Consider the following 9838-nt stretch of genomic DNA (forward strand, 5'->3'; position numbering starts at 1 on the left):
TAACAAATTACTGGAGCTTTCATTAAGGTCCCATGCTTTCAGTGCACCTTCCTAAATGAGCATCCTTGCTCTGTGGATTTGCACTGATAATGACTTTTGATTCTTATTAATACAAGGCAGTGGGGAAAGCAATCTGCTTGGCTGAGCAAATTTTCAGCATAACAAGCACAGGGTTGGGCCCTCAATGTTGCTAACAGGAATAGTGCACTTAATTTCCTTCTCCCAATGCTCAAGTGTACCCTGCACTGAAGGCTGCTGGTGCTTGTACTAACTGTGTAAATCTATCATTGATTTAAAAAACAACACGCTAGGGTATGCTCAGCCCCCAAAAAAGGAAATAGCATCCAAGTGGAAATATTCAGTGGAGCATTAAAGCAATCTTGGTTTTTATTTTTTATTTTTGTCTGCATGTAATTGCAGAACCCAAAGAGAGAGGATGTTTTCTACAATCCAACTCCCCATTAGAATGAGCAAACCTCAAATTGAGATCTGGAAATGGAAAAGGCACTTATAAGCAAATGTCATTATGAGACATATGAAATTTTGAAATCATCAGGTCCCCAGGGAATTTTTGAGCTAAATGGCAGCTTCATGCTTGAGTTTGCAGGTGGAAGTTTTAAAGGTACCACTGTAAAGACTCCCAAATCTGGCTGTACATTTTTTTCATGAACAGTTATGCCCAAATCATACCTGCTCTGTGGGTTTCCATTGAAAATGTTGTCTTATTCCCATAATTGTTATGAAAAAAAGGAATCTGGCAGTTGAGGCAATAGTCACGTTAATAGTAAAGTTTTGGTCCCCTGGTGTTTCTATGGCAGGTGTAGCTTTTTGTCATCATAGGAGATGCTGTTTCAATCAGTATACACCAAGGTGTAAATACAGTACACACCAATGGTGAATATATGTAGTAGTTGTTCAGTCATTTCAGTTGTGTCTGACTCTTTGTGACCCCATTTGGGGTTTTTTTTTTTTTTGGCAAAGATACTAGAGTGGTTTGCCATTTCATCCTCCAGTTCATTTTACAGATGAGGAAACTGAGGCAAAAAGGGTTAAGTGACCTGCTCAGGATCATACAGCTGGTGTCTGAGGCCACATTTGAACTCAGAACAATGAGTCCTTCTGACTTCAGGCCCAGCACTTTATTCACTGTGCCACCTAGCTGCCTTGCATGTTTTAGTAGAGATACAGAAAATCTTTGTTGCTTTGCCTTGCTTTAAGACAGACAAAAGCAAAACAAAAGGGATAGAGGTGACTGTCTATTTTCACTGAAATTTTGTATTATTCTATATAGAAATTGAGCATTCCAAGAAAGGAATATCTCTACCTATCTACCTATCTATCTATCTATCTATCTATCTATCTATCTATCTATCTATCTATCATGCCCTTCCTTCTCTCTGACTATAAAAAGGGAGCATTAGGTAGGTTATGCAGACCGCTAAAACAGACCAGTGAACAAGCTCACTACATGGGTTCATGAATAAGTGCTTACAATGTACCCAAACTCTGAAATGATTGCATGTTAAGGTTCATGACTCCTTTAATTATTTTGTGATTTATTAATAGCAGGTCACACTGATATTAAATTTTACATTAAAAACAGAAAACTAAGCCTCACCTTCCACATCCATAAAACAAAGTTCAGCTGTTGATCGAGGATTCCTTCTTGTGCTAAATCTTGGGATCCTATTGTTTCAGTAGATAATAACCCACGATGCTTTAACGCTTAACCATGTAATATCTCTCATGTCCTCCTGACACTCGGCCCTGACACTTCCGCCACCAAGGTGCCCTTAAATATCTCATGCCTATATTATTTGCAATAGCCTGCCAATTGATCTATCGGCCTCAAGCCTCATTCCACGGGGTTCATCTTCCACTTGGCAAGTTAATCTTCCTAAAGCCCACGTCTGTCCTTGTCATCTCCTTATTCGATAAACTCCAGAAGCTCCCTATTATCTGTAGGATCAAAAATAAAGTTTTTTAAAGTTCTCTATAACCTGGCACTACCTTTCTACCTTTCCAATCTTCTAATACATTATCCCCACACTCACCTTCCACCCCATCATGCACATATACAAACACACACTCCAGTATCCTCTGACACTTACCCTCCTGTTTGCTTTTGCTTCCATATGCCACTCTTACTCTGGGCATTTTGACTGGCTGTCTCTCATGCTGGAACCTTCTTGAGTCTACCTCCTAGTTTCTTTGACTTTCTTCAGGGTTCAACTAAAATTCTACCTTCTATGAGAAGCCTTTTTTTGCATCTCTCTTAATCTTAATGCCTTCCATCTGCAATTTTGACCAATTTATGTCTTATATATCCAGTTTGTTTATAGTTGTTTACATATCTTCTCTTATATTAGACTTCAATCTTCTTAAGAGTCAGGACTATTTCAACCTTTTCTTGGATGCCAAGAGCTTAGCATAGTGCCTATCACATAGTAAACCCTTAAAAAAATTCTTATTGACTTGACTTGATCAAGGCATGATCAATACAGGAATGTTTTGTTTGACTAGTTTATCTGTTACATGGGTTTTCTCTTCCCTTCCTATTTGCCTTTCCCCTACCCCAAGGCAATAGAAGGGAGGAAAAGAAAATAAATGTCTTTGAGTTGAAAAATAAAATAAAATTTAATTTTAAAATTGTTAATCCCTGCTCCAAAGAGCTCATATTCTAATGGAAGATACAGTACCAAAATAAATGCCATCACCTCTATTTTTCCACCAGTTATACCTATATGTTTTTAAAAAGAGCCAGACTGGAAGATAAGAGACCTAGGTTTTAGTTTCATCATTTCCATTCTACTGACTGTGGGCCTTGGGCTGATAACATTACCTCCTACCCCTCAATTTTCTTATCTCTGAAATTAATGGGATGAATAAAGTGAATCATAATGGGCCTTTCAGGTCTAAATTTTTTTTTGATTCTACAAACATTTAGTGTTGAATTGGCATTTAACCTTTATATGATGATATCTTTGCTTTCCTGAGTAACATTTTTTTTCTGTCTAAAGACTAAGTTAAGTATTCTTTCATATTAATAGTCTTTAAATGATTCTATATAGAATTTGTATTTATATAGCTATAAATTCAGAACCACCATGTTTGTAGAACACAAATAACTCAGACACAAAGGAAAACCATGGTGGTTGCAAACAGGATTTCAGGCATATAAAAGGCACCTAATAAATGCTTGTCGACTGATCAACACCTCAAGAGATGGCATGTATTATTTGTCCCATTTTATACATGAGAAAAGTGAAAGTATGTGACTTGCACATGATTATATCAAACTCTAGTGCCTCCTGAGTTTGAATCCAAGGAACCACTGAACTATGATTTCTTATAACAACCCAGTATAGTAGATATTGCAACCATCTCCATTTTGTTGATGAGAAAATTGAGGTTCAGAGCTGTTAAGAAATTTTCTCCAGGTCATATGGCTAGTAAGTGACATTTACCAGGTCTTCTAACTTCCAAGCTAGTCCTCACCTCACTACCTTCACAAAGTACGATCACAAACATAGCTGACTGCTTACAAATCTATACATGATTCTCCACTTCTCCCTAACCTGCAAAAAATCTCCCTCCACCCTATGTGATCCCTCCCACATACATACACAGAGCTCTGGAAGCACATCTTTTTTTCAGATTACAAATTCTTTTCTATAACATTCTGCACCCCCAGATTCTATGTTTCTGGGACATTATTGCAATTTTCTGACAGTTTAAAGTCACTTGGCAAGTTGTGTGCTCCCCCATTCAGTGCATAGCAGGCTTTAATCCCCCAGAAGGGCTCAACCTCGTCAGCTGCATTGCCAGCCAGGGGTCAGAAAACTTCCCTTGACTTCCAAAGCAGAGAAGAGAGCTGTTAGGGACTTCCAAATGGCAACTCAATCTGTGTTGCAGGAAACCATTTCCCCAAATGCCAAAGGGACTTTAATAAAAAGGCCAGGAACATGGGCAGTGGGAGGAAAAATTAGAGAGGGATGTTGGGTCCATGTTGTAAATGGGAGGCAATTTTTAAAATGCTATTAAGTATACTCTCTGTGATTCTGTGAAAATTCTCTAATAGCCGCCTAGAGCTGCTGAGGGGCAGAGGTGGAGTGCCATTTGGGCCTGCCTGTAAAAGCCATGGGCTGATGGCTATATCCAGAACTGCAGCACCGAGACAGAAGCCACCCATTCACTCACTCACCCCCAAGCAGCGATTTCTCCCTTAAGTACTTCTCAACATGGAAATCTCCAACCTCCTCATGTGACTACTCTGCCTTCAGCTCTTCTGACTCAACTCAAATTAGGTCAAAGTAGTTTCTTTACTCTAAAGAAAATACCAAACCTCCCAGTTTCTTCTACAGACTTCTGAAGTAAGCCCATGGATCTTTCAATGAAAGAGGGAGAAGGAAAACATGAAGCAAAACCACTTTGAGATATTTTTTTTCCCAGAACACCTCAGTTCTCCTCCATGCTCTAACAAATTTCTAATTTGACATATAAATGCTCTTCTCTAACAGTCTTTTACTCACCCAGTTTTATTATGCTATGGCTGAAATTCTCCAGCAAAACCTCCAAAGGTTAACAGACCAGTCCAGAAAGCCGGAGTGCCCTCTCCTCCACACTGTGAATCTTAATATCCTCCTTACAACAAGTGGGCTATTTTTATACCTGTTCGCAGCCAACAATCAGCAATATCTCAGGCACAGTATAAAATGTGACAGGGACAGAGGAAAGGGGCAGTAGTAACACCACTTATCCAAGAGCTAGCCCAGCATTAATAATTCCAGCCCATACTGTGATAGAAGGAAAGAGACTAGGGGACAGGCATCATAAAAGCAAAATGGACCCTGAAATCTGGAAGAGGATCTTTAATATTTGACATTGTAAAAAGGGTACAGGAGGCCCTGAGAGGCAGGTTAGTATATAGTGAGTAGAACCCTGGTTTGATTATTATCTTTGCAACTACTAATTTCGTGACAATGAACAATCCATTTAACTCCAGGATCAAACATAAAATCAGATGTTTGTCATTTAAAACCGTTTACAACCTAGCCCCTTTCTGTTTTTCCAGTCTTATGCTTCACACCCCTTCACATTCTCTATAATGAAGAAAAACTGGCTTTCTTATTGTTTGCTGCCTGTGACACTCCATCTCCCAGATGGATCTCTTTTCACTGGAAGGGGTGCTCTCACTTCTCACCTCTGCCCCGCAGCATCCCTTCAGGTCTCATCTCAAATACCACCTTTGGCAACAAGTCTAACCAGTTTCCTGCCTATCCCCCTGACTCCAAGGCCTGCCTTCTGGATGACTTACTTTGCAGTTACACTGTGTCTACATATGTATGTGTGATTTTGTGTGTATATATATTGTTCGTGTTCAGTTGTTTTCAGTCGCGTCCAACTCTATGACTCCATTTGGGGTTTTCTCAGCAAAGATACTGGAGTGGTTCACCATTTCCTTCTCCAGCTCATTTTACATATGAGGAAACTCAGGTAAACAGGGTTAAATGACTCGCCCCTGGTCACACAGCTAGTAAGTGTCTGAGGCCAGATTTGAACTCACAAAGATGAGTCTTTCTGACTTCGGGCCCAGCCCTCTATCCACTGTGCCACCTACCCACCTGAGTGTATACATACATATATACAAATACATACACATATATCTATATGCATATTTAGCTAAAAGTATAGAGAAATATCTATAGATACATATAAATATAGATGATATAGATAATATAGATGTAGATATGTATTTGTAGTTAGATACATATAAACAGAGATAGAAATGGAAATATTCATTAATGTATCTACAGATAGAGATGATATAATATATATACATAACAAAATTTCAATATAGAGATGGAGATATAAAGATAGATATCTATATAGATCTATCAGTAGATCTATATTTAGTATGGACTTATCTAAATATCTCTCTATCTATCTCTATCCATAAATATCTGTAAATAGAGATTTTAGGTAGATCTATAGGTGGATTTAAAAGTTGGCAGATATACCTATCGATCAATGGATAAAAATAAATCTGTGTGTCTTTCTCTGTCTCTGTCTCTCTTTATGTCTATCTTTCTGTCTTTCTTTGTGTCTCTGTCTCTGTCTGTCTCTGTCTCTCTTCCCACCCCACCCCCCAACATAGTTGTTACCATGTTGTCTCTCCCGTTAGAGTGTGTGAGCTCCTTGGCCTTAGGGACCCTGTTTTTCTGTTATTTGTAATCCCAGGGTTTGGCTCAGCATCTGACATTTAATAAATGCTTGTTGTCTTATTGCTTCACTTATCTTCTGCAAGTCTGAGTGGCCTAATCTATGAAAAGGGGAGTAATAATGCTCACAAGGACCTAGGCCTTAGGTTATTAGGATGAAATCACTTTGTAAGCCTCAAATCACCAGGCAATTTTGTTGGGATTATTCTATGCCTGGGGTGATTTTAAATTTTCCTGAGCTCTTTCATATTAATTTATTTTATTTGACTGTGGGTTCAGATCCTGCCTCTAGCACACTGGATATATAACCCTAGGTAAGTGGCTTAACTTTGTGTCCCAGGAAATTCTCTATGTTGAAGAGCATTGGTAAAGGGAGTTTATAAATCAGTAGTTTCTTATATTGGAAAAAAAAAGCATTAAAAAGAATAAAGAAATCTCATTTGACCCTCAAAGCAGCTCTTTGAGATAGTCACGGCAGGTGGTATTAGTTCTATTTGACAGATGAGAAAAGTGAGATTTGAACTTAAGTAACTTATTCAAAGTCAGAAAACTGGTTAAGTGCCATGCTATGGCTAGAACTCATGTCCCCCTACCTCCTAGCCCATGAAACCATAGACCTGTACAACAGATTGGAAGAATAGTTACATCTCAGTAGTCATGACTAATTGTTAAAGGGTATTCTGAATGAGTGCAGTAAAAATTATGGTGATTTTTAAAAGTAATGCAATGGTAGCACTGCTAAACATATGCCCAAAAGAAATCAGAGAAAGAGGGAAAGGACCCATATGAATAAAATATTTATACTAACTCTTTTTATGGTAACATAGATCTAGAAACTGGGGGTGAGGAAGGGAGAAGAGTGTCATCAATTAGGGAATGGTTCTAGATACCATAAGAAATAAGAAAAGGGAAAATTTCAATGAGATATGGGAAGATTCATGAACTGCTGTGAAGTGAGCAGAACCAGGAGGATAATTTTGTGCAATAATAACAATATTGTCAAAATGAACAACTTTGAAAGACTTAAGAACTCCAACAAATGTAATGATCAATGGCAATTCCAGAAGACAGATGAAGAACAATGCTAGAACCTCCTGATAGAGAAGTTGATGGACTGAAGATGAAGAATGAAACACTCGTGACCAATATGAGAATTTATTTTTATTAACTGAATATTTATTACAAGGCTTTTACTTTCCTTTTTTTTCTGTTTCCCAACTGAAGGAAAGGGAGAGCAAAAAATTTTTCATTTAAAAAATAATAAAAATTAAAGCAATGCAATATCATTCATTATTTCTATTGTACACATGTACAAAAAAGTAAAACTCACCAACTACTCCTTAGTAGCGACCTTAAGATTTATTTTTAATAATATAGCATTGGTAATTAGCATATTTTATGTAAATAAATCTTTCTAAAGTATTTGTACATGATCTATTTTCTTAAACTAAGCAGACTTCTGCTATGTTATTGACATTATAAGTATGTTTAGCAACCTCTGTTTAAAATATACTCCAAATGTGAATTCTATCCACATCATAAATTTTGAATTAGTGAGAGAAATATGACTCATACCCTGTATCACAAATTTGGATATAGATGTGATATAAGTACAAACAGTAAAACAAAGTTATTGCCTTTTCTGAAGCAAACTTTCAGAGTACCAGTCATGAGTGAGCCTGAGAGGGAAATTAGTGACAGTGGGACACAGGACAATATAAAAAACTTAATTAGTAAAACTATTAGCATTCTAATTTGCCTCTGAGGGAAGGGCAGGCTGAAGTAGTACATTTTGGTTTTGGTCACATTACACAGTGATGTTAAACTCTCAAGGAATAGATACCCTTTAGTCAGCATGTTGACTTAGAAAACCACAAGCTAACATTATCTATGTTGCATTCTTATTTATTAAGTATTTCGCAATTACATTTTGATCTGGTTCTGGTGGCACAGGGAGACACTAAGTTTGACACCATTCCATTACAGGACCAATTAAAATATACCTTTAGAATCCTTTTGAGCAAAGTGGCCAAGTAGCAGCAAAACAGAGAAAATGCCATGCATATTCTGTATAGCAAAACTAACAATGGCAGTCCAGTAGTAAAGTGGATAGAGCCCTAGGCTTGAATCAGGAAGATTCACCTTCATGAGTTCAGATTCTGCCTCAGACACTCACTAGCTGTGTGGCCACTTGACTCTGCTTCCCTCTGTTTCTTAAGCATAAAATGAGCCTGAGAAAGAAATGGTAAACTTCTCCAGTATCTTTGCCAAGAAAACCCCCAATAAGGCATAGACACAACTGAAAAGTGACAACAACAAAGTCAAAAATATCCAAAGCTTGATAGAGTCTAAAATCCTGCTGTAGACTCAGGGCCCCAGTGTTAAAAACCTTGTACCTACTGGGTTGCATTTTATTAAATCAGTATGGTGAGAGCAGGGTCCTTTTGACTCCAAGACCCAGAGCTCAATTTTTATAGAGGCCAGTTAGTTTTGTTGTATCCCATAGCTGTAGATGACCCAGCTAGAGATATGTTCAAATAAATGCTATTGGGCATAAGGAAGGGAAATGGAGGAGGGGATCTGGGAACGGCTCAGGGCAGTTCCTCTTCTATACTTAAAAAAAAATGCTAAATGTGTATCTTAAATGAAAATTAATTTACAGGGTCATCACTGAAGGCCATAAGGTGTCCTAAATATTCTTTTCTCTCTTGTGATCTGATGCCTCAGAAGGTCAAAAGCAAAATAAATTTAGCCCAGGAAGTCAAATGTACAGGATTCCATCAGCTGAGTTACTCCAACGCCTGATTAAAGAGGCCTGGTGGTGGGAAGACTGCTCTATTGATTCCAAGTGAGAAAAATCACACTGGCTTTCAGGGAGTTGACAATGTGCTGTGACAGGAATTTCCATGTTGTCAAAATCTCTTTCTGTCTCCAATCTTGGCATTGCTTACTATTGACGTGGAAGAAAAATGAGTTCAGATCTACCTCAGTTAATGCCTTTGTTCCTCCCTCGATGAAGAAGATGCCACACTATAAATATATCTTACAAGCCCAAGCAATTGATTTTGTCTCTGCTTGTACCAAGGTGTGGTGTGCTGAGGAAGGAGGGAACAGAGATCCATAGCTACAGAAGGTAAATGACTGGAAATAAAGAAAACAGAATGATCTTGTGATAGGGGAGAGTTAAGAGGAAGGGTTCTGGTGAGGACCTTGGGAGATACACAGGCCCCGTCTCACACCCATTCTAGTAGCCCCTTCCACCCCCACCCCCCGCAAGGCCAAACTAATGCCCACAATTGTAAGAAGCCTCTCCTCAATATCTATTTATCTAAGAATCAGGACTATAGAATTCAGAGTGAAAAGGGACTTCAGAGGTCATCTAATCAAATGTGTATGCAAATAAGAATTCTTTCTACAACACACAGGATATATGGTCATTGAGTTAAGATTTCAAGGGAAGGAGGGCAGGTGAGGAGGAAGGGAGGGAAGAAGGAAAAGTTATAAAGGAGGGAGAGAAGGTAGGAGGAATAAAGGAAGGAAGGAAGGAAGGAAGGAAGGAAGGAAGGAAGGAAGGAAGGAAGGAAGGAAGGAAGGAAGGAAGGAAGGAAGGAAGGAAG

The 9838-nt window shown here is 38.4% G+C and overlaps 1 protein-coding gene across 2 annotated transcripts in view; it reads right to left on the bottom strand.

Annotated features, from left to right (window-relative positions):
* Nucleotides 1-4679, bottom strand: part of SGCD (sarcoglycan delta) — a 562593-nt gene extending 557914 nt beyond the window's left edge. The window contains exon 1 of one of the 2 annotated variants that reach the window (XM_069102511.1): nt 4533-4679. The gene's annotated coding sequence lies outside the window, so the exon portion shown is untranslated. The remainder of the gene's footprint in view (nt 1-4532) is intronic. The other variant, XM_069102512.1, reaches the window with a different exon arrangement.
* Nucleotides 4680-9838: the final 5159 nt, after the last annotated feature.

Source organism: Petaurus breviceps, unplaced genomic scaffold (assembly GCF_028583685.1).
Source record: "Petaurus breviceps papuanus isolate PSGF00001 unplaced genomic scaffold, PetGlider_PUasm1.0 551, whole genome shotgun sequence".
NCBI lineage: Eukaryota > Metazoa > Chordata > Mammalia > Diprotodontia > Petauridae > Petaurus > Petaurus breviceps.